The sequence below is a fragment of the Stegodyphus dumicola genome, chromosome 1 (assembly GCF_044657685.1).
Source record: "Stegodyphus dumicola isolate Sdum_Otavi_A_Nest chromosome 1, ASM4465768v1".
In the NCBI taxonomy this organism is placed as follows: domain Eukaryota; kingdom Metazoa; phylum Arthropoda; class Arachnida; order Araneae; family Eresidae; genus Stegodyphus; species Stegodyphus dumicola.
Window position 1 is genome coordinate 169,723,056 of NC_140768.1, and position 27,174 is coordinate 169,750,229.

The 27,174-nt window shown below is 32.2% G+C and overlaps 2 protein-coding genes across 4 annotated transcripts in view; one reads left to right on the forward strand and one right to left on the reverse strand.

Annotated features, from left to right (window-relative positions):
• The window catches only part of LOC118190643 (leucine-rich repeat neuronal protein 1-like), a 44,793-nt gene extending 17,638 nt beyond the window's left edge, over positions 1-27,155 (reverse strand). The window contains exon 1 of the mRNA XM_035361394.2: positions 27,000-27,155. The gene's annotated coding sequence lies outside the window, so the exon portion shown is untranslated. The remainder of the gene's footprint in view (positions 1-26,999) is intronic.
• LOC118190648 (mitochondrial inner membrane protease subunit 2-like) overlaps positions 1-27,174 on the forward strand; it is a 293,811-nt gene that overhangs the window by 75,103 nt on the left and 191,534 nt on the right. The window lies entirely within an intron of this gene.

The following is a 27,174-nucleotide window of genomic DNA, read 5'->3' on the forward strand; positions in this document are numbered from 1 at the left end:
TGGTATATTAAAATATATGGAATAATTAAGTTGCATCTAGTTAGTAAAACAAAACATTACGAAAAGTATGATACGGCATATTTTTAATCAATATAATTACTTCATTTTGGAGTTATAATATTTTCGTAAGAAATTAATACCACTGAAAAAAATATTATTACACTAAAGGAATAAACGAGATTCTCGACCGCGTTGTTCAAGTTTTTGTAATTTTACTTCATAACACACTCGTACATAAACATATTAGACTGAATTATAAACCAGGTATAACTAATTAGATAATCCTAGAAAAAGAATAAACTAAACCTAGTAAGCAAAAAAATATATACATTAGATTCAGAATTCTAAATGTTTATATAAACGTTTCTCGCAAGGCCTGCCGGGAAAAAGATGTCAAACGTTCTTTGGTCAGACGATTGGAAAAGAACGCTAAAATGATTAGTTTTGTTTTCAACAACCACATTACCATTTCGATTATATACCACAAACAGTGATTAAATTTTGGAATAATTAGTTTTAAATAATAATACGGGCAATTTAAGGCGTAATTTATCGGATGCACAATGACAAAATACTACTATTAGATCTGCATTTGGAATAAATATTTTGCACTCTTTCAACTCATTAGACATTACGAACACTGATATTAATTAATCGCAAAGCTTAAACGTTTAAATACTTACTCACTACATATAACAGTGCAAAGTGCATGAGAATATTCTGCATAAAATGAACAAAAAATATTTCAAGTAGTAATTGTAAACATTTTCTTACTTACCTGCGCTATACAACCAACATGCATTCAGCCATGTTTTTTTCTGCAACTAGCTTTCAAACACTTTTCTCCTGATTGGCTAATTTCCAGTCAGTCACGTGATTCTTCCGCGCGGCTACTGAAACATTATCTGTAATGTTACAAGCAAATCAGCTGTTACCGCTACAGTTTGCTTTCAACCTGTTACCATTACAGGAAATTCTTCTGTAACTTTTTGATTTCTGTAACTTTACAAACTTTTGCCTGTAAAGAGCGAACTTTTTTTTTACCGTGAGCTACAGGAATTGAAGATAATGCATTCGCACTACTAATAATAACTTCCTTTAAATTGACTTTGGAAAAGTTAATAAAAAGCCTCTAGATTTTGAAGTGATACAGTATATTAATATAGTCATCAGTTCTTGATTATCATGACGACAATATTTTCATTTACAAATAATAAAACAACTACTTTTTCCTTTTTAATAGATACGGTGCCATATTTTATAATGTTTGTATCATGAGAATAAATATTAATATAGATTATAATAATACAGTGTGTACCAAAACGATGTGCACATTTTATATTTGAAACACAAAATTTGTTTTTGAAGTTGCAGTGTTTTGCAGCTGCATTTGTTTTTGACTGCATGTCGAATGCGCATGAGAACATGGAGGCGTTTTATTGTTTTTACTTCCGCAAGTGGCACGCGCTATTACTATATATATATATATATATATATATATATATATATATATATATATATATATATATATTCGAACTAAATGAATTTAAGATCATACAACATTATATATATATATATATATAATGTACCAGCTTTTGTCCGGAATAAATAGAATGCTGAAGAATCATAAATGTAGTCGTAGCTTAAATAATCAGACGATAAGTTTAAAAAACAGGATCCATTATTTATTATTCAGGAGAAAATAGTAGTTACAAAAATCAGATATCCGGAGTAAAGAAAAGAATTACTAATAACTTTTTGTATGAAGTTTACTGCATCGTGACATTTAAGAAAAAGCCCCGATATTCCTTTTGCGAGTCATTTTATAGCCTCTGGAAAGCGGAGCTTCCAAGAAATGACGTCAGCCTCGTCAGCCAATCCAGTTCGCTTGAAATATTTCCAGAACATTCTAAAACTGTACGTGTAGAAAAGGCGGCAAAAACAACTTGACTACGGGGCTGTGGATTTAATTCCACGTACTTTCAAATAAGAGAACGTCGCCATTAGAAATGAAAAGAACATACAGTTAGAATTTAAGTGTAATCTTGATTATGGAATTTTATTATGACATATAATATATATGTCATAATAAAAGCACAAGGAAAAGCCGGAACACTGTAGATGGGTGATTAGACCCATATTGAAGAAGAATTTTGATTGCGTAGTATTTAAAGAACTTGGCAGTTTTAATTCCATTTTTATTTCCAATTTATATTTGTGGCCACAATCACTTGGCACTCTAGTCGTGCCTTTCCACAGAAGATTTACATTTTTGATATTGTTGGGATAGAAAGCAAGCCAGCGAAATTACATCTTAGCACAGTAGAGAGCAAAAGCTGAAGTGCGTCGTTATGAAAGATGGAAGTACGCGAAGAGAAAAGTTTTGGTTTACAATTCGGTGATTGGTCGTCAAGAGGCATCTGGTATTAACGGTTACGTAAGATCGCATGATTAATTTGAATGACGCAATGCAGATAAGTTATTACGATTTTAGAATAGAGAGGAAGAATTAATGTTTATAGTTATATTATAATTCTGATTCATACATTGTTATCTTACATATATATATGTATATGTGTGATGAAAAGAGAAAAAGACGTAGCAAATGTGGATGGTGTAGCACATAGATATCTTAGAATGTAGATCCATATTGAAGAGGAAGTATTCTGATTGCGTAGAATGCTAAAATGTTGAATCCGTAATGACTAGGAAACTTATAATAATTAGTAAGATTAAATATTCATTTGTATATCAATTGATGTTTGTGACCACAGTTTACTTGGTACTATAATCATGCCTATTCAAGAACATTTATATTTTTAATACTGTTGTGATAGAAAGAGAGAACAGCGAAAAGCTTCCGAACAGCACAGAGGTAGAAGCTAAAGTAAGCGATTATCCGCTATGGAAGCTCACCAAGAGAAAGTTTTGGTTTAGGTTAAAAAGCTTTAAGTTCTCAAAACTTTAAGTTCAAGTTCCAAATTAGCTATGTCGTCAGCGTTACGGAAGCCATGTGGCATAGATTAATCTAGAAATGTCGCAGTCCAGAAACGTTATTGCTACTTTTAGAATGTATCTAACTAAAAAAGGGAACTAAGAGGCTATTACTAAATTAAATTATGAAGCTGATTTACAGATTTATATGTATTGAGCAACATATATGAAACCTAACTATCTTAAAGACTAATTTCTGGTTCTTTGAAGACAACCAGGCAACTTATTGTTCTATACATAATCCTTCGGTAAAGAAACATAAAGAGAAGGTTTAAAACAAACCTTATTCGAGCTTCAGCCTAACAATTTACACAATTCATGTAATAACAGACGGGGCACCACTACTTGCGGGATTAACAGAACATAAAAGTTAAAACGGAAGTTATTCACAAGGCAATATGGGCCTGTAACTTTTGGCTCAGGCCCTCGATCACGAGAGAAAACACCGTAGCAAAGGCTAAAGCTCATTCAAGTCAATCAAGAAATGGTGAGATGGTTACCAGTCGCTGCTAAACACTGCCTCTTAAATTTAAGAACTCTATTTATATACATTGCTGACTTGCATCCGGATGGGTGCCGACGAAAGTAGACTTGATAGTACAGGCAAAATAATAAGGTAATGGGTTGATAAAATCCTACAAATGTCGATGAATTTTAGGATTAGTTGAAAATTGAGAATGTTTGTTAGGTGCAAAGTCGATGAAAGGCATAATTTCATGCTCCACCATCGTAAGGATCGTTAGATTACACGATAACTTTGAGTTGGAGAGAATTTCCTGTGAATTGTGATGTGAAGAAAGGATAGCAAAGGGAGGAATTGTAGAGACTGTTACAGATGGTTCAATAAATCCCAAAGAAAAGCTACGGATCCTGGTTGACATTAAATATGCAAGTGGGACTAACTGTTTCTCTTCCTATGGAAATCATGTCCACTCTCTGTCGATGTACTCTAATAGCGTTGCAAATAATGTCTTACTACCTGTTCTAGCCATTTTGGAAATCTATAATTTTAACACATATTATAACGGGGGACAATTTATGCTTACTTTAATCAGTATTTCTGTTGTAAACGCTTATCAAGTGAAAACATTATTTTGGGGTCACGCTTTTATCATTATAATAATCGCAAGAAATTAGAGTTGGCATATAATAAAAACTTTTCGTTCTATGCCCGTGCTTTTCCTGCAGCAAAATTCCACCTTTATGTTAAAAGAACTTATTACTAAAAAATGGTGCTCGATACATAATTTTGTAGGCCATTTTCTGAATAAATAGGGTTTAAATTATACATTATCTTGTCAGTTTTGTATGTTTTCTACTGCAGAACAATGTAACTAAGGAGATGAGTAAAATAATTAGACAATGCTCTAAACTCAAATTTTGAGTAAAATGTCGTAAAAATTTTTGGTATTTTTACACCAAAAGCAAACACATTGTCTTTTTTAGGCATATTTTACTACTAATATTATATTTAGCCCAAAGGACGTTAGCCCAGAATGGCTATTAATTTCGTTTTGGCATTTTGCATTGGTTCACTTTTCAAATTGTTGCCACAAAATATTAGAGCCATGTGTTGTATATAAAGAAATTAAATAATGAAGAATCTCCATAAATGCATGTATGTGTCTCGCATCGTGATAAAACGACGGTACCTAGAGAAATAAGGACCTATTAAAATAGGATGTGTACACATCCGATTTTAAGAAGCCTCACTTCCCTAATCGATGGTTTACCAACTTATGGTGATACGGGCTACCGTATCTGTTTATCTTTAGATGATTCATCATGACAAGGTTCGATATATCGACATCGTTCTGGAAAACATGATATTATCGGTATAAATAAGGCGATTAGCGATTAAAAGAATGTATCAAATGATCCTTATTTATCAGTAAATGATTATATAAATAAGTTTAGAAATATTCGATCTCAGTAGATTTCTCATTTCATTGCAAATCTTGACGAATTGTACTTCAAAGCAGTCATTCTTAATTCTTACAGTTCTCACGATGACCGAAATATTTGATGATCAGTTAATACTATCCTATTTCAAAGATTTTCATAGTGAAGAAAAGACAAATTCTATTTTTGAGGAACTCTGTACGTATCCTTTCCAACCTGTGAAACTGAATATTTACGGCTACCAATATATTCCAGCTCGACTTTGTTGCGCTTTCGGGGATGAAGATGGACTCACCTACAGTTTTTCGGGGACATCGATCGTTGCCCAGGCCTGGACTCCTATGCTGCACCAAATTAAAAGTGAAGTGGAAGCCCTCGAAAAATATAATTACGTTCTTCTCAACAAATACCCTGACGGAGATGTCAAGATATCCGCGCATAGAGACGATGAAAGCTCCCTGGATCCTTCCTACTGCATTCCCACGCTGAGTTACAGTGCGACGCGAGTGATGCATTTTACAAGAGAGAATTATATGACTCACATTCTGAGTCTGGAACATGGATCGCTTTTAGTGATGAAACCCCCCACTAATGTAGTCTGGAAACACGGTATCCCATCCCAGCCCGAAGTGAAGACTATTCGAATAAGTTTGACGTTTAGAAAAATTATATCTCCGCAAGTGAAGCGTTCTTCTGATGAAATGGACTTTGGTTATTATGACAACACAGTCCCTATACCGTGCATGAATAAAAGAACTTTTCCGCGTAAGAAACCATGTTTAGAAGATGAGGTGCTTGAGATACCCCAGGACGACTGGCTGAGTCGTCATTACCAGTCATCACGAAATCATGATGAAGTGATCAATTATTGGTCATTAGAACGGATGTCTCGTCTTTCCATCGTTGTAAGTAGAAATAATAATGTTCGAATTCTTATACAAAACTTTGCAGAAACGAATAATTTCAACTGTGGATCTTCTCTTGTGGGTGTGAGTATGACTCCTGCGACTTGGTATGATTTCATGAACAAATTACCAAACTTTAATTTCAAATATTCAGAAGCACCTTTCATAGCCAATAATCAGTTGGCGGTATTTTGTACAAACGCGCAATGTGTTCTTCAACAAATTTTTAAAAACTCCTGCGGTGGTTTCCGTCTCGTAGCAGATTGTTTTGAATTAGAATCATATCAGACCGATAAACTTTCAGATTTATACGGTGAAATATTTCAGACTATCCAAACTGCTCTATTTCAAAATGTGTTACCGCATGAGATAAGAAAACGGCGATCAAAATGCCAGCAGCTGGAACATTTAACTAGCGAGCAATGCATGCAGAAACTTAACAATATTATTTACGAGGAGTACTTAACCAGGCTCAACGAGGTATTTATCTGTGAGGGATGTGCTGTCGATCATCCAAGTCAGCGTCGCCATCCCTGTATACTGCAGACTACTCGGGAAAAAGCTATGAATAATATTGACAAAGCTATATTGTCAATGAACTTTAAAAGACTTGCTCAAAAGCTTTATGTAAACAATTGTTGTTGTATGTATGACAGTGATGACGTTTTAAAGAATATTTCATTGTCAACTTTATGTGATAGAATAGAAAATTTGTGAGAAAAAATTGTTTTAGTAAGTATGTATTTTAATAAAGAAATGTTTTATTTATATTGAAATGTATCTTTATTTAGCTGTCCACTGTTTCATATTATGTTTTTAAATGAATATCTCTTTACATTACTCTTACTGCTCAAGTCTTCATAAGAATACGGCCCACCAGCGGCCGAGCGGTAAAATCGCTGAACACTGGTAGTTCGGTCCGAGGTTCGAATCCCGCGAACGGGCTGGCTGCATGGGCGTTTTCGTGGTTTTCCCCATGTGTAACGTGTATACGAGCCAGTTTGCCTTAGAAAGACCTCCACGAAGGCATCCCTCCCCTTAGGCAGATAGCCCTCGAGGCTTTGTCATAATCACATACTTCATAAGAATACTCTTTTTTTTTTTTTTTTTACCGTTTACTGCTTATAGGAAATTAATTGTTACTCAAGTTTTATACTAATGCATTGCAAGATTTTACATTTCATTTTAGTATTGGTAAAGTTTTACTGTTCCTAATGAATGGGATTTTCGTATTGTGTACGTGGATATTTAATTGCATTTATCTTAATAATGCTTGGGAATAACTTGATAATATGTCGCATAAATATACTTTTCTTTTTAAAATCTTAATTGAAAGTTAATTAAAATTGTTAATGAGTATTAAAATTTTAATTGTACTGCAAAATGATTCATGACTTTTTTGTATATACTGACAAGGCTAGATGAAGTTAACTTTATGTTTTCCCCACTGATAGTAAATCTGAAGCCGATAAAAAATCTGTTAATACTCATGTTTAGGTAAATATAAATTTACATTATTATTAAATAAGTTGCTTTCTACAGCACATTTTCTAAATTTTTTTGGAATTCTGGGTAAAAGAACTTAAATTTGGTAAAGGTTCTATCTTCATTTTGCATAAAACAGTAAATATTCTAAAGTGGACAATGATTCTTTCGTATTTAGTTCTTAAGAAAATAGTTCTAAGATAGATATTCGGTACTGCGGGAAATACTGCAGGCGAAGATGAATGATTTGAATAGTCTTTGGAGTTGGAAAGTTGAATGATCTTTGGAGTTTTCGCCTTAGAAAAAGGCATTAATTAAATTACATACATAGGAAGTTCCTGTAATGTAAATTTATATGTACAATTATAGGAAAATGGAACACTTATTTGGATGTAATTTTATATTCTAAAGGGGTTATTGACATTAAATGGGTATTAGTAAGGAATATTTAATTGATGTAATGAGTATTTATGAATAAATTTCTGTGTTCGAGATGGATGAAAGTTAAAATATTCGAAAATATAGCGGAGATTTTGGTAAAATGTCTCTTACTGTTTCTTTCTTTGGTTCGTTCTGCAAATATAAGTATATTGGTAATGATATATGTTGTATAAAGGTATGGTAGTGTTTCACAAGATTTCATTCATAAGAGAATAAATTGGTAAATAAATTAATGAAAACTGACACTCACGAAAGAAAATCCTAGTATAAGAAATTAGAAAAATAGACTATGTATGCAGTTGCCTAGGGAAATTGAGTTGGAATTGAACTAGGTTCGAAGAAATGTGTTAACATTATGCACTACAAATAAAAGTATATCGATATATATATGTAACGTAAATAATCGGTAATTTCACTTGAACGTTGTCCATGAAGGCAGAAATACTCGTACTTGGTGCAGAAAAAAAGTGATAAATTTAAAATTTGCATAGTCGGGGCATTTAAAGTGTAAAAATGATGGTATGAATGCAGTGAATTAGCAAAAAATACCGAATTAAAAACGTATTAAGTGTCCAAAACAATATGAAAGATTTCTGTATGTGTACATGAATCAGTGAAAATGGTTCTAAAATTATAGATGAAAACTGAGAATCCATTCTAAAAATTCGGAGCCTATCAAGTTAGCTTAATAGCAATCGAGGTTCAAAACTGAACATTGGTAATACTGAAGGGCTTAAAAACATATATTCAAATATAAATGATGTAAGAAAATACCAGAATATGCAAGAAATTCTAAAGTTTGATAATGCGAATGAAGTTAATAATGAAGGAAAATAGTAGAATCAGTCATGTTAAGAGTACTACAGAATGATAAATTGTACAGCTGGCAAATTAAAACAGCACTATAAAATATAGACTAAGTAAGGCTATTCAACGAATTGGGTTGGAATAACAGTTAAAGGTTCTAAAATAAAATGTTTAATTGAAAACTGTTTCTATATTTAAGACATTGAAACGTGTAAATTTAGCTAAAATAGTAAAATCAAAAGCATGATTACAAAAAAAAAAAAAAAAAAAAAAAAAAAAAAAAAAAAATTGCCCACCAGCGGCCGAGCGATAAAGTCGCTGAACACTGGTAGTTCGGTCCGAGGTTCGAATCCCGCGAACGGGCTGGCTGCATGGGTGTTTTCGTGGTTTTCCCCATGTGTAACGTGTATACGAGCCAGTTTCCCTTAGAAAGTCCTCCACGAAGGCATCCCTCCCCTTAGGCAGATAGCCCTCGAGGCTTTGCCGTAATTAAACCTAACCAATCAAAAATTATAAAAAAAGAGTTAAAATTTAGAGTATTTTGGAAACTAGAAAGAAACAAGTGTCAGAAATGTATAAAAAATGCATCTAAAATTAATTAAAGTTCATGTATATGGTAGGAAGATGCAATAAACGTTAAAAATATCATCTAAAATTAAATAAAGTTCATATATATGGTAAGAAAATAGAGGAATTAAGCTAAAATTAAGGATAAGTTTGAAATTACGAAGTTTAAAACGTAAGAAAGTAGTTAAAAATTAAATGAAAGTCATGTAGATAGTGTGAAAATCTAGCAAATTAGTTAAAAATTCAGAGTATGTTTGAAACTAAAAACATTAAAAAGTAGAAAATAAGTTAAAATTTACATCTAAAGTTAAGTAAAAGTTAGGTATATGATCTGAAAATATAGGAATTGTGTTAAAATTAAGACTATATTGGAAATTATGAAGGTTAAAATGTATGAAAACAATCCAATAACATTCATGTATGTAGTGTGAAAATATAAATTGGTTAAAAATTAGAGTACATTGAATATTATGAAGGTTAAAATGTATAAAAAAATTTAACATTTAAAATAAAGTAAAAGTCATCTAAATGATGATGAAAATGATCAAAATACAGAGTATGTTGAAGATCGCTAACTTTAAAAAGAGCAAAAAAAGTTACAAATTGCATCTAACATTGAATAAAATAACACATAAAAACGCGTGTTTTAGTAATTACACTTGTAAAATAAAATATAACAGATAAGTTAAAAGTATTGATTAAAAGGAATTCTGGGTAGAATAAATTTAATACTAAAAATGAGTAATGTAATTAAGGTTACGGAAAGTAAATCTGGTATTATGAACAGAAGATTTAGGAAATAAGGTAAAATTCTGAGTATATATATAGGGAAGTCTTAAAAAAAATTTACATCTAAAATTAAGAACTTCTGAATCAATGATTAAATTTGAAAATAAGCCCCGTTAAAGGTACCTAGAAAATAACCATCATATATGTAGTAAAATAGCTGGAACACAAAGAAAAAATACAAAGGCTAAAAACTGATTAACAAAGAACTTCCATAAAATCAATAAAAGATAATCTCTTATCAAAGTGTGACGTCATCTTATCAGTTAAATGAATCCCCGAAACACTCCTTATCTACTGCGCCTCCGGGTGCTGGCTCATCCGCAATCCGCCTTCGCAATCTGCCTGGGAGCTTGCTCTGCGCTTCGTCTCCTGTCGCTGAACTGTTCGTTTCACACTACTGCTGTGTATCGGAAATTCTAAACTTATGCTCATTTTAAAATTATTTTGCGATATTGCTATTGAATTGAATTTTATGGTTTAAGTGCGAAGAACATGTTATTTAATAAATAAAGGTAGCACACAAAACGTTAAAAACAAAGCCCCTTTGGGCGCAATGTAAAATCTGAAAGGCTTTCAGATTTTATTTATTTACTTTTATATTAAATTTCTCGTAATTGTAGCAAACATAAGATGTTATATAAGAAAAAGCAAACAAAAGCACATTTACACCGAGTTTTGAAAGCAAATAAAAAGAATTCGCAAAATGTGATATTATAATTATGCTTTTTGGTATTACAAATAAGATGCGGGGGGTGGGGGTGGGGATTAGGAAAGGAACATTGTGAGATGACTTTCTCTACTATTGCGTTTTGTTTGTTGAGATAACGGCAAAGCATACCAGGGCTATCTCTGTAAAGGTAGGAGAGCTTTCGCGGAGGATTTTCTAAGGGAAGCTGGTTCGTATATACGTTATACATGAAGGAAAGCCATAAAAACGGCTATGCAGCAAGCTCGCTTGGCTGGAGTCTAACCCAGGTCGGAACTACCAGTGTGCAGCGATTTTACTGCTTCGCCGCTTTTAGGCTTTTCTTTGGGCGCCACTGTAGCATTCTTGAAATAGCAAAGTAGTTTTTGATGCCAAAGACAGCAGAGAAATGTGGATGTGTCAAAACATCTTCTTCTCACTATTTCATTTAGAAATATATTTAAATACAAACGAGGCATAATTTAATAAAAAGTTTAAACGAGACATTCGCAGAATTACTGCAATTCATTTACCTGATTTTTGTTGTTGTTGACTGTATACAGCATATACAGTTATAAGCTAACTAAACGTCTTTCCATATTAAAAGAAGAGCGCTCAGTAATTTTGTTACCGAAAATATTCGTTTTCGAGATGATGTCATCTTTAAGTCGCTACTAGAGATGCTGCATATGTTTTTAATCAGCAGAGAATTGTCACTTTAGCATAGTCTAGTTCTACAGTAATTCCTGTAGAATATAGAATTCTTCAAAGGAAAGTTAAAAGGATTGCTTTCATTATAATACTACAGTGCTTAAGATACAATAACACGCCGAACGAATATTAATTTAGAAGTCAAACAACGAAAATCAGTGTTATATTTTCAAATTTTCACAGGACTAGTTTCGATGGTTTTACCGAACTACTACGCTCAGCTGCAAAAGCGCAAATGAATGAGATAAGATATAATGATTAGATAAGACAATATCAGAAAGCCTGGACTGGAGATAAGCTACTGGCGCCATCTGTTGATGAAACCAGATCTAAAACATCTTTAAAGGCTGAAGGCAAAGATGAATTGGAATTAGGGTTGTTAACTAGAACAAAACGATTTTTTTGAATGTGAAATGCCTCTAAAAAATCCAATTCACCAATGGAAGATGTTTTTTTGAATAATTTTGGCAGCAGAAAAATTGAAAGTGTTATTTTCGGACCAACAATATTGGGCAACAGAAGACTTCTGTGTTTTCTTTTTTTCTAACATATGCCTCATGTTCCTTAACGCGAAATTTTAAGGCTCTCTTAGTTTGGCCAATGTAAATTAAACCACACTGGCAAGGAATCCTGTAAATACCCCAGGAATTCATATCCGGAATGGAGTCCTTGAGTATGGAACTCGGAATTTTATTGATGGGAGAATAAACGACCCGAAAGTTAAATTTCTGCAAAATCCGTGCAACTTTATAGCTAATTGAAGATGAGAGAGTTAGTTTATTTTTCTATCGAAATTTTTTATGTGGGTTTCATATCGCATCAGAGTAAAATATGTATGACTCTGAATCGTATTTTTTGCATCGTTATTAGAGAAGGATTACAGCGGTATCATTCTCTCTATTGTTAGATGTATTAATCTCTACCTAACTCAACTGGCATCGGGTACTTCCGCTAGTTGAAAATAAAATAAAGCAAATAAATTAGTTGCAGCTTTTTTTTTTTTTTAAATAAAAGCAGCATATTATGTAAAAAAAAAATGCATCATTACAGAAATTTGCCAATTCAGTTATGCTCTTGACATTAGTGTAGAATTATTAGATACTTATTTTTGTCATTATCATTGAAATGGTAGTTTAATGTCAACACTGTCATTTCAACCTTTCCAAAATCCCCGTTTCTCTTAGTTCATTTCCACTCATGAATTTCTGTAGTCTTGCACCACTTCACTTTTTCATCTGAAATTTGATGATCTTCCAATACCTTACTTTCTTTTCCATTGGGTAAGCGAAGGATATTTTCTTTATAATTTTGTAGTGCATGGCTTGTCTTGATTGAGAGATGTCTGAATAACTCTTTTTTTTTACGTCATTAGCTTCCCTTATTCAAGAAAATACAGAATGTACATTTGCATATTTTTACATAATTTTCTCAGTAACATCAGTAAAAAAAAAAAAAAAAAAAATCAGTAAAAACGTAATTGTCAGCATTATTCTGTATCCAAGAAATGCTAATGAATATTTATTTGCTATTTAAACCGGTTTTAAACTGGAATTAATTTCTAAGCATTTATGAATTTAATAGAAACTTAAAAAATTCAAATTGTATACATGCTATCCTAAAGATGATGCATGTTTTATGTTCTTTAAATATTATTTTTGGCTTTGTTTTTAAATTTCTAATAAGACTTACTTAGAAACTTGAAAATTTTGAGCTTGCATCTGCATAACTTATTTCACGAGAATTATTATTATCCATTGAAAGTTTAGTTTAAAAAAAATTTTGTATTCTAAAAATTACAGAAAAAAGTTGTTTTCAGAATTTACGTCATCAAATAAAAATAAAGCAAGACAACAAAAATTATTTATTCTTTTTTTTTTTTTTTTTTTTTTTTTTTACATTTTAAGTCTGATATGGTATAAAGGATTTAATTTTATCAGATTTTTAAACTTTTCTTCTTTACGAATCACTTATGTTCCTCCTCTTATCAGTGACAAAATATACGAGCAAAACTCGTCTCGTATAAATTAATTATTCAGCAATTATTAATTGGGAGAATAGAATCACTAATATTTAACAAAGAAAATATTCGTATTTTTTGATTATTAAATACTATTCAGAAATTTAATGCATTATTAGTATTATTTTTTAAAAGAATATGTGATAAAAGAAATGAATTTTTATTGAATTATGTTTGAATTGATTATTTTATTTGAAGTGAAGGAAAATGTATTCAGCAGGGCGTATATAATTATTATTCAAAGTATTCTTCTACTGGGAACAAAGAAAATCTAAAACAGTAAACGCTTTTATAGTTCGGTTGGATATTAGGTGAAATAATTACAAACAAAATGGTAAAATTGCTATTCTGTAGCTACCGTTTGTTTCTTAAAAAGGGCTGCGTTTTATTTTAGTTAAGTAGTGTTTTAATTTTATTTTGCACTAAATTCGGAAAAATAAAAATATTTCCCCTGACGTGCCATAATGAACTTCGAATTGTGCTAATCAACCATTTACCGCTTCTTAATTTTATTTTAACTCGATTAATTAGTTAGTATTTTTACTAACTAGTTTAGCATACAACTTACTATTATTGTTGAGTATTACTTGTAATTAATCAAATATTGTATTTTTCTCTTTTAACGCAATTCATTGCAAATAAATTTGCTTATGTTAAAGTTTTCACCGAACCACAGTATTTTAGCAACTTTTTAGCGTGCGTACTAAAATTTATCTTCTTATTTCCTTAATTTTGCAGCACAATGCGCAAAATTTTTGACCACATAGGTCTTTTATCGTTTGTTCTTTCTACTTTACGTTTAATTATATATATATATATATATATATATATATATATATAATATGTATATCTTTCTCCACTTATCAATATATATTTGAATTGTCTACATTCCTGTAATCCGCGATCCTTCCAGACATCTACAGTAAACTCGTGGCAGCTACCTCTTTAAGACAACCACCTTTGAAAATGACCGTTATTTCTGAGAATATAAATATTGGTATTGAACATATCTCTTTAATACGACCACTTTCCCATAGGATTGAAATCATTTGAAGCCATAGATTGTTGTCTTAGAGAAGAATCGTTGTATATTCATCTTGTTGTTAAGTAAAACAAAAAATAGCTTCATGTTGGTAGTATATTAATTTCGATATGCGTGAAATATATTTACAGTACTACATTTTCTTTTCTCCAATTCTTGCATGCTTTATTTCTAAACTCTTAAAAAAAATAGAAAGTATGTTTAATTTTTAAGTCAAGATTAAATACTTTGATCTCACAAAATGTAAATTTTCAAGCAAAAATTTATTTTCTTCTGGGGGGGGAGTAGGTGAGAGGAGGGGCGCTGTATTTCGGATTATCATAGACATTGTTTACTAAAGGAAGTAATTTATCTTAATGACCCTTCATGAGTTTGAGGCTTAAATGCAGAAGATCAATATTTAGAGAACTGTTAATTAAAAACTCTAGTATTGACAATAATTCCTCATCCGCAGAAAGTTTTAAAATGCATTTTGAAATGTTGAAAAATTGATGATTTGGAAAGTTGTCTTGCGTTACATTTTTGATAGTTTTTTTTTTGACAGTTACATAAAAACTAGTATTGCGCTATGCATTTTTTTTAACACAGTCACATACTCTGAATTATATGTTGTTTAAAATGTTTTCATGCTGATTGCTTAAGATTTTTTTTAGTTCATGTGTTTATTAGTCCAAAGGGGCTTTGTCATTGAGGGACTATTGTTTTCGTTTTGCGATTTTGAGTCGAATCACTCTGAATGTCCGTTTCACTTTTTAAACTGTTGCCACAAAATATTATTGACCTGTATTTTATTTGAAGAAATTAAATAATGAAGAATGTGCATAAAATGTATGTTTCTCGCATTGTGATAAAACAACGATACCTGGAGCCATCCAATTTTGAATGTCGTGATCATACTGCGAATATGGGCATCTGGAAGCCCAAATTTGAAATCTGGAATTTGTTATATTATTGATTCCATATTTTGTAAAACTTTAACGAATTTTTGATTAACAAACTTAAGGATTTCAGAGCGAACCATTGCAACGTTGCACAGAAAAAACATTTTTATCTCCAGCGCGCGAGTCTCTGTATCGGAAATTCTAAAGATATGCTCAATTTAAAATTATTTTGCGATATTGCTGTTTAAATGAATTTTATGCTTTAAGAGCGAAGAACATGATAATTAATAAATAAAGGTAACACACAAAATGTTAAAAAAACGCTTCTTGGACGTAATTTAAAATCTGAAAAACGTGCAGATATCACGCAAAAACATCGTTAAATTGCATTCGATAGCGGTCAAAATGGATATTTTCGTTGAAATATGCTGCCTGAAACTTTTCGCGATTACAATACTGCCTTTTTACTTCGTACAAGGAAGTAAAAATGAATGAAATGTAACGCTGTTAAGTGAACCTAGGGCCAGAGTGTCGCTGTGGTAAACAAATACACTGACTACCAATAAGTATTTGGACACCTATGCAAGTGACGATATCTGCGGTCCTAAGGTACGTCACGGACTCCGCCGGTATATATCGTGTAGGAAACTGCATCTGCTTTAGTCGCATGCAAGATGCCTCTCAGTTCGCAGCTCTCTGATTTCGAGAAAGGTATAATTATCGGGTATCACAAATGTGGCTGATCCTTAAGGGACATATCTAGTGATCTGAAGTACCCAAAATCGACAGTGACCTATGTGATTAAGAAGTGGAAGGTGAACCGTGATTGTCGGAATGTGCCCCGAGTCGGCAGACCAGCGAAACTGGGATATAGAGACCGACGAGTGCTGTCCAGAGAAATTCGGAAGAACCGCACCCAACCGATGGCCCTCATCCGCGAGGAGTTTCAACAGGCATCCGGGAGTATTGTTTCAATGAATAACATCCGTAAGGAAGCACATCTGCTTGGTTTTTATGGTCGTGCTGCTGCCCATAAGCCTTTGATCACAAAGTCCAACCACGCTGCTCGGTTAATGTGGTGCAAAGCACATCGAAATTGGACCGTAGATCAGTGGAAACGGGTTCTTTGGAGTGACGAATCAAGGTTCACCCTTTACCGTTCGGATGGCAGGGTCTATGTCTGGCGTTTACCTGGAGAACGTCTCCTGCCAGAATGCATTGTGCCAACTGTCAAGTTCGGCGGAGGTGGAATTATGGTCTGGTGGTGTTTCTTTTGGTATGGGCTGGGACCCTTGGTCCCCATTCATGGTAAGCTCAACTCCGATGCCTACTGCACTATTTTGGATGACAATGTGCTTCCTACGTTATGGCAGTTTTACGGGTTGGACCCCTGTTACTTTCAGGACGACAATGCCAGTTGTCATGTTTCGACGTTAACCAAGGCTTGGTATGGTGCCAATAGAGTTCATCGAATGGACTGGCCTGCCCAGAGTCCAGACCTGAACCCTATCGAGAACCTCTGGGACGAGTTGCATCGCCGAATTCAGGGGTGCATTACCCGTGCAAAATCGGTGAAGGAACTTCTATGTCTTCTCCAAGCCGAGTGGAAGAAAATACCACTAACTGTCATACAAAGACTTGTGGAAAGTATGTCCCGGAGGGTCCACGCTGTAATTACCTCTCGTGGAGGCTCTACCAACTATTGATTTTGAATAAAGTTAGTTTTTCTTTTCTATGACAGGTGTCCAAATACTTATTGGTAGTCAGTGTATAGTGAATTTTAAAGATTGCATTTATTCTATTGTGGTTTAGGCGCTACCGACGAAGTAAATTTAATTCCAAGTTTAATTTCAAAACATACTCTTAAAAATTTTTTTTTTTTTTTGGTGCAGTTTTAAATGCGAAAGTAATAAGAGAGCTGAAATTGGAATCTTTACAAAGAAAAATAGTTAAAATAATGGAACTAAGCTTGTAAAAATCATAGCAATGAAATAAAACTATTGCAATTAATTTTAAGTAGTTTTAGTTATAGTAAATTATTTTGTGATAGTAAAATTTTTTGTTTTTCATAATTTATCTTACAAAAATGATCGTATATTTCGTATTACAAAATGATCGCTTATTTCGAAAAAATGTTTCATTTATCGATTACGAATTTTTGATAATTTATTTTACCAATTAACTGATAATTTTTAATCGATACTGATCAGTTAAACTGCCAAACTAGAAGCTTTGATTGTGCGGAATCTTTCGAACCATTCTTTGTGATAACGCAAGTATCTTTTAAAATCATCTTCGTTTCCCTTCTGTCAATATGAAAGATAAACGTCTGCTCTTTTAAGGATTCTCCATCTTCAATTCGCATTCACCTTACAGCTGAATCGCAGCAAACGGAACGAAAACTCAGAAATAGATTAATTACAACTGCCCTGCTTCCCGCTTCATAAGGCATTTTAATCATTTCGCTTCCCGCTGTCTTTTTTCCTCCACGGATTTACACGAATTTCCACTCATGAATATGCCAAGCTTTAATTTGATGTATGCGAATGCTTAATGAAGGGTAGCCATGTTTATGTTAATTGTCTCCCAAAACGTGCTGCATCGGAGCTTGTTTCTCCACGTCTTTAGTTTTACGAGAGAATATAGAATTTTCGGGAGTTCTAACGCAAAATCTTTTTTAAAATATTAAATTATCAAGCAGCAGTTTCTTTAGACTAATTAAAAACGGCAGGTTTTGATTTAATGAAGTGCATATAAAAATGAGCCTACTGAATGCTCTGAAGTGGGAATTACGATTTTCTATTCGGAGGGTGGTACATTCACTGAAGGATATATTTTAATCTAAGGTTTTCGAAAAAGTCTTAAAACTGACGCCTTGACAATTGTAAATAATTTTAATTATTTCGATGTAGGAAAAAAATATTTCAGATTTTAAATTACGTTCAAAGGGGCGTTTTTTTAAAAAACATTTTGTGTGTTACATTTATTTATTAAATATCACGTTCTTCGCACTTAAACTATAAAGTTCAGTTGAATAGCAATATCGAAAAATAGTTTTAAAATGAGCATATCTTTAGAATGTCCAATACAGAGGCTCGCGCGCTGGAGATAATTTTTTTTTTTTTTTTTTTTTTTTGTACAACGTTGCCATTGTTCGCTTTGAAATCCTTGAGTCCGTTAATCAAAAATTCATTACAGTTTTACAAAATAGGAAATCGATAATAAAACAAATTCCAAATTTCAAATTTGGTTTTCCACATGCCATATTCGTAAGAGCATTGCGTCATTCAAAATTCGATGGCTCTATATACCGATGTTTTATCACAATGCGAAAAATGTACATACATTTATGCAGATTTTTCATTATTTAATTTCTTAAAAAAAAACATAGAGCGATAATACTTTGTGGCAACAGTTTGAAAAGTGACTAAAAAAAAAAAAAAAAAAAAAAAAAAAAAAACTTCGGAACATCATATGGTCACAGTTTGTAGAGACGTAGAGATATTAGGTATTTTTTTTGGAAAGCAGGATAGATGAAAAAATGAGCAACGCCCTCGCAGGGAATCGAACCACGAACCTGTGGAATACGCGCCCCGCGTACAGACCACTACACTGCGAAGGCGTGCTACGAAGGCCGGAGAAATACCTTATATACTCCTCCTTTTCAAGGACGACTGGGGTTTTAGAGGACCCAATCGCCAAATCCTGGGTGTGGAGAATCATCATCCGCCACCCTTGTAGTTCGGGCGTCAATGTAGAGACATTAGGTATTTTTTTTTGAAAGCAGGAGAGATGAAAAATGAGCAACACCCTGGTCGGGAATCGAACCACGAACCTCTGGAATACGCGCCCCGGGTGCAGACCACTACACTACGATGGCAGGCTAAAAAGTCCAGAGAAATACCTTATATACTTCCTGTTTTATTATAGGGCGACTGGGGTTTTTAGAGGACCCAGTTATCAAATCCTGGGTGTGGAGAATCATCATCCACCACCCTTGTAGTTCGGGCGCCACTGTAGGGACATTAGGTATTTTTTTTTGAAAGCAGGAGAGATGAAAAATGAGCAACGCCCTCGCCGGTAATCGAACCACGGACCTCTAGAATACGCGCCCAGCGTGCAGACCACTACACTACGAAGGCATGTTAAGAAGGCGGGAAAATGCCTTATAAATTTTCCGATAGAAGAGCAAGGTGAAAGAAAAAAATTCAAGCTTATTCAAACTGATTAGCCTAATTTCAAATGAACATAATTCTCCACCTGTTGAGAATGTATGGATTTGATTCATGGTATTTCAACAAATAGTAAACTTTTTAAGAAGTCTTGTTTCTGTGATTTTATACTATAAAACGAAATGTAATTAGCACAGAATTAATGAAATTACGAATTTGTAAAAGAAGTATATCTGTGTAGATTTTCTTACAGGACTGTATCACGGAATCCTGAATGCATGGATATGCTTTTGAATTGCTGATCTGTTACAAATCAACAGTATTTTTAAGCTTTAAGACATCCATTCGATTCTGAGACACTCTTGCAGGATAATGCATCACTCCATGTTGCTCCTCTCTTGCTGACAACTTTTGTCGAAAATATTTCAATAAGCCATCACTTTCAATATGAGTGACCTGAAATATTCAAATTAATTCTTATTCCTAGGCCTAAAATAATGCGATTTTTCTATATAAAGTCCCATGCGCACAGACACGATCTAACATAACTTACAATGCGAAAAGATGTAATGCAACAGCACGTTTGAATGATACTTGCAGAAATGTTTCTGATTCCATACATCTCTGATGACGAAACATTATTCCTAACCTGGGAGGGGGGAGGTTGGGGGACAGGTAAATAACTGGATTTACAGATAATCCTGCAAGATAAAGCATTTGCGATATTTCTCTTTCTAATGTGATATTCCTCTTTTTTTCCTTCACGCAGTCTGAAAAACACAATGGTAATTAAAAAATTATAAAATATCATTCGTTGAACCTCCATTGAACATCTTTTCTGGTATCATGCATTTCTGTGATAATTGCCTTACTGTACATTGAAAATTTTGTGTCTTTATAATTCTTTTTAGTTCAAAGGGGCTTTGTCCCTGAAGGACTATTGTTTTCGTTTTGCGATTTTGCGTTGGTTCACTATAAATGTCCGTTTCACTTTTCAAACTGTTGCCACCAAATGTTAGAGCCGTGCATTATATTTGAGGAAATTAAATAATGAAAAATCTGCATAAATGTATCTATATTTCTCGTATTGTGATAAAACAACGGTACATAGAGCCATCGAATTTTGATTGACGCAATCCTACTGCGAATATGGGCATGTGGAAGCCCAAATTTGGAATTTGTTTTATTATCGATTACGTTATTATCGATTTTATATTTTGTTTTATTATCGATTTCATCTTTTGTAAAACTTTAACGAATTTTTCATTAATAAACTCAAGGATTTCAAAGCGAGCCATGGCAACGTTGTGCAGAAAAAGCAATTTTATCTCCAGCGCGTGAGACTGCGTATCGTAAATTCTAAAGATATGCTCAATTTAAAACTATTTTGCGATATTGCCCTTGAACTGAATTTTATGGTTAAGTGCGAAGAACCTGATATTTAATAAATAAAGGTAACAGACAAAATGTTTAAAAAATGCCCCTTTGGATGTAATTTAAAATCTGAAACCTTTCAGATTTTTATCTTTTTTATCCTTTTTTTTTTTTTAGTCCAAAGGGATTTGAATCCCGAAGGACTATTAGTTTCGTTTTGGCATTTTGCGTCGGACTCATAAATGTCGGTTCACTTTTCAAACTGTTGCCACAAAATGTTAAGAGTCCTGCATTATATTTGAAGAAATTAAATAATGAAAAATCTGCATAAATGTATGTATATTTCTCGTATTGTGATAAAACAACGGTACATAGAGTCATCGAATTTTGAATAACGTAATCCTCCAACGAATATGAGCATGTGGAAGACCAAATTTGAAATTTGAAATTTGTTTTATGATCGATTTCCTATTTTTTAAAACTTTGACGAATTTTTGATTAACAAACTCAAGGATTTCAAAGCGAGCAATGGCAACGTTGTGCAGAAAAAACATTTTTATCTCCAGCGCGTGAGTCTCTGTATCGGAAATTCTAAAGATATGCTCGTTTTAAAACTATTTTGCGATATTGCTGTTGCACTGGATCTTATGGTTTAAGTGCGAGGAACATGATATTTAATAAAGAAAGGTAACACACAAAATGTTAAAAAACGCCCCTTTGGACGTAATTTAAAATCTGAAACATTTCAGATTTTGTTTTTTAAAGTTTTTATTGATTTTTGGATCACGGATCACAATCTACACAGAGGAAAGTTTCTGACGTTTACTACATTTTGGATTTTAATAAATTGAACAAGGAAATCGCTGTATCATTAAATTGTAGTGGAATGTCATTCTTTCTTTAATGCCAGTGCCATGTAATTGCCACCATGTAAATTGTTGTGGTTCCGATGTCTTGGTTTATTTTAACTGTCCGCCTACTTCCAGACCTTCTGCTCAGTAAATTGGCTTTTAGAGATGATCACCAACTCTTTTTCCTTCGGATTTTTTTATTAGGTATATATTAGAACTGTTGTATTTCTGCGACCTTTGCATATAAACTTACATAATATAGAAAATTCTAATTATTGCTATTCTGAAGACAACAATACTAGAACAAATATGACACGGAATTTTAAATCTATCTTTATGATGTTAGTGATGTTCAGAGAAATCGCATAAAAGAATTGTGAGTAAAACTTGCATCGTTTTAATTTCATGTATTATTTTTCACTGTGTGCTTTAAATATAAAATTTAACGAAAAATTATTAAAATCCTATAAAATCATGGTGTACGCAATTTTTTTATGATACATGGTAATAAATGTGTTTTTCTAGGTCTCTTTAGGATAACTTTAAAGATAATAGCCAATGTATTCAAGAAACAGAAAGAGAAAGGAATCAAAAGATCTCTTTCATGCATTTTAAAGCCGTTAACTGATTTTTTTAAAAAAAATATCATTAAAAGATAAATTGCACTTCATTATCTGGTTCCTGATCTTTCGATGCTGTTACTTGTACTTGCCAAATCACTTCAAAATTAGTTAAATCGATTAGAATAAAATAACACCCTTAAAACTTTTTCTAAACAAGACGGCCCTTTGAAAGCGAGCTGTATTTTTGGTAAGTTTCTATACATGTTCTAAATATATGTTGGAAGTAATCTGAATATGACTTTATGGAGAGTCCATCAGTTTTGAATTTCTAGAATTATTGAGCTGTATTAAAATTTATAATTACTTTTTATTCTTTTATATTTGATTTTATTTTTTAAGCACATGTAGAGAAGTTAAATATAAAATTCTAGGTTTGTTAATCCACGCAGCTGGCATTTTTTAAGCGACTTACTTCGTTATATTTTCTATATTGTTATGAAAAAAATTATTTATTTCACTATTTTTTAATATGCGATAGATTTTTGAAATTTAGATTAGAAATCTAGTTCACAGCTGTCACGGATATTCCGGAGAATTGTTTCCTGTCTTTCTCCTCTCCAGGCCAAATATATAATTAATTGTAACTGAGGAAAGATAATTTTTATTTTTGTTTCATTTTTGGCCTTTGTTATAAATATTATAATTCTAAAAAAGTATGTTTTTTTTTTTTTTTTTTTTTTGTTTAACTAAACATGAAATTCTATTTTTTTTGGACACAATTAAAGATTGAAATTCTTTTTTGCTTTGCGTAAACAAATAACCCATTTATTTTTAAACTAAAATGAAATCGTGAAATTTTTTTTGTTTACTAGGGTATAAAATTAAACACATTATTAGTCCTAAATGGCTTTGTCTCTGAAGGACTATTGTTTTCGTTTTGCGATTTTGCGTTGAATTAAATTAGAATAAATGGCGAATCACTTTTCAAACTGTTGCCACCAAATGTTAGAGTCCTGCAATATATATTTTAAGAAATTAAATAATGAAAAATCTGCATAAATGTATGTATATTTCTCGCATTGTGATGAAACAACGGTACATAGAGCCATATAATTTTGAATGACGTAAACCTCCTACTAATATGGGCACGTGGAAGACCAAATTTGAAATTTGGAATTTATTTTATTATCGATTTCATATTTTGTAAAGCTTTAACGAATTTTTGATTAACAAACTCAAAGATTTTAAAGCGAACGATGCCAACGCTTTATAGAAAAAAAACATTTTTATCTTCAGCGCGTAAGACTCTGTATCGGAAATTCTAAAGATATGGTCATTTTAAAATTATTTTGCGTCATTGCTATGAATTTTATGGTTTAAGTTCAAAGAACATGATATTTAATAAATAAAGGTAATGCACAGAACGTTAAAAAAACGCCTCTTTGGTAATTTAAAATCTGAAACCTTTAGATTTTTTTTTCCGTTTTTAATTCTGCGGTACTAAATAAAAATTAAATGAAAATTCATAATCACCTTATATTCAATTAAAGCCAAATTAATTAATTATTTTTTAACATAAAATAATAAAATTACTTACAGAACGAAGAAAGAGCAACAGCACGACGTACAATGTACAACTATTTTCCCATTAACGTTTATAGCCACTCTTTATAAGTACGTAACTAACTTGAGAACTTTTTAAAAGTGCATGATATACTGTATTATCTTTTAATATTATTGTAATCAACAAAAGCGTTAAAAGTTAATTAGCAGCAGGTAGGTTAACTAAACCTAGAAAGACGAACAAACGATTGGATAGTTGACGTTTCGAATCTCTGGAATTCAGAAAGCTGGAGTTATACTATCTATATGCTTCATTTAACTCAAAAAAGTGACACAGAGCCATTATATTACTTTTAACTATTTTCGTATTCCGACAGCGCTGTGATCTCTAACCTGTCAAATAACCATAAGGATATATTTCACACTGTATATATGTTCATATGTACCACATAAGGATATATGTTCACTTAAATAAACTGATTTGCAAATTTCAGATCTGTGAAATTCATTAAAAAATAAATGAACTCTCTTTTCTGAATTTTGAAGTTTGAATCTTTAAGTACCTTTCTGTGGAAGCAAATTTTATGTTTTCAAATGAAAATCTAAATTTTCTAGTGATCCAAAGCGTGTAAAGTTAGTCAGTGTAGATTATTATTTAGAAATGTATTATTTAGAAATTCACATCAGCTTTAAAAATCTTACGTATTTTGCGAAGCATTTGCAAAACTGTCTCGAATTTTAAGCACCCCTTGATTAAAGATTTACTAAAAATCTGTCTTTATCTCGCAAAATACATGAACCATGACTTGTATAAAGAAAAAATGATTTAAACATCTTTGGATTGACCAAGTGACGAATTATATCAATTTGTGAAAAGAAGATTCCATTTTATTTCATCAAAAATATTTGCGAAAATTATGTTTTAAGAATATTTATATTTTCGAACGTTATTTCAAAACAAAGAAACAGTTTTAAAGTATTTATTTTAAGTAAGAGAACTGAAGCAATATTTTTATAGAAATACAGAATCAGCGCATATGCATTTTATAATATTGGCACATACGTATAAAAAATTCTGAAACTGATTTTTATTGACATCATATATTTTGCGGAAAATTTACATATGGATATATAAAGTAAAATAGATTACAATCTGAGCAATCAATTTTCCCTTCATAGATATAAAATTTGAGTACATTAATTAATTTACAAATAAGCAATCAACAGAGAATTTTTTGTATTATTTTAAATGAGAGTTTAAACTCAAAGTAATTTACACACTTAAATGGCGCTAGACATTTTGCCGCCCGATGCAAAGGCCCACCATCGGCTGAGAGTTCGGTCCACGTTTCGAATCCTGACGAACGTGTTGGCTGCATTGGCGTTTTCGTGGTTTTTTTTTTATGTGTAACGTGTACACCAGCCAGTCTTCCACGAAGGTATTCCTCCCTTTACACAGAGAGCCCTCGAGTGCTTTGCCGCAATCAAATAAACCAAATCGCCCAATGCAATCTCTGCAGCTTCAATACTGGCCCACTTGTACACCTATCTGTATTCAAAATTTTGCCACCTCTAAATTCCGTCGCCTACTGCTGCTCTACCGACTTTGGTGCCGATGTTGTTTGCATGAAAACTGAATTTTGTTCATTATAAAACTTCAGTCATGTAACTATTAAAATGAGGTCCATGCTGCTTTTGTGAACAGAAATATTGAATTTACTTTATCATTAAGGTTTATAAAAAATTCAAAAGGGAAATATTTTCAAATGGGATAAAAAAGAGCTTTTCAAGTATTCAAAATTGAAAAATACAATTTAAACAATGCAATGAAAACGATTTGTAATCTTTCCATGTTTCGATATTATATTATTTTGATGTTAGAAATGGATACCGGTTTTTATTGGTATCAGTGCGACTTCAGTGACGATTAACTCATCTTTTTTATTTTTATCTATTGTTATTTTAAAAATTGCTGCTGACATCAAAAAGCCATCATTTCATTCATCCTTTCCAGATGAATATTGATTAAAAAATTCATGATGTTTACTTTTAATGTTCTGTTAAAATATAAATTTCAATAATGCAAAACCATTTTTGTAAACACGTGAAAATAGCAAACAGTTAACAGGAAACTTAATTGTTAAAACTTGCAATTGATTTTTCATAAATGGGATAATTTCTTAAATAATTAGCGTTAAAATTGTTTGAACACTTTATATAAGTTTTTGGAAGAATGAAGAATAGCATTCACGAAAAAGCTCGCAATTAATTATCTGAATTTCAGATCATGAAAAAGATACCTTTTAAGGCATTTAACTTAATCGAAATTAATGAATTACTTTCAAAGAAGTTTGGAGATGCTTTGTGCCATCAAAACTAAAGACTACAATTCGGTATTAAACAAGGCTTAAAAGCCGAACTGTTTGGTTCCTTAAAATTTCTTTCAAATAACAGCTATTCATAACAGAAGCTACGAAATTTATGAGGAATAGTTTATGGAGATACTTTAACAGTGCTAAAAATGAATAAACAAAAATTTAGCATACGTAATCTGGTTTTCAAATAAAATTCATACATAACACTAAAACTGCAATTTTTAATTAATTATCTTCTTTTTAGCCTTTTTATGCATATTTACATTCCTTACTTCATAAAAAATAGCATGCTACTTAATAATAAATAATTATATTTAATACTTCCTTTTTATATCAAAAGAATTCTTAAGTGTTCCATATTATAGATTATAGATTTTTAGAAGGCATGTACCATTTTTAAAATTATTAAATTATTTTCTTTGAGAATGTTTGTTTCTGAACTTTTGTCAAAATTAAGTTCTTAAATTTAATTTATGTTAATAATTGTAAACATTGATTATTCTTTACGTAATATAATAGTATCAAGCCTCTGTTAAATAGTTATTATTGTTCTTATTATAATAATGCTATTTTGTTTGTACCACATTTTTTGCAGTATGCAGAAACTTTAAGATAAATTGTTAATATATCTTTCTCGAAAACTCTTCTTGTACTCTTTTTCATTTTTGATTTATGTGGAAAAAAAATTCCTAATATTTTGAGATAGGCGGATTTAATCAAAAACGGACACTACTGACCTAGATTTTGCGGCGCCCGAGAGTCTAGACATTCATACTTTATAAGATTATAAGGCCCGTATTCGATTCTTTGTCAGGCAGTTTCGAAAAATTACATGCATATTTCTTTTTCTACTACGACTATCAGAGTTTTCTCACCTGTTGTGCGTTCTCCGACAGATCAGTTGCGTATTCCTTTGGCAAATTCTTTATGAATGAGATTGGGATGCGGCGTCCGGCGTGTCCGGACGCAGCTGGACGAAACGAGACCTGATCGCTGTAATCGCTATCTACCGTCTTTCACTTGCCGCCTGGATGAAGGGGTATTGTGGCA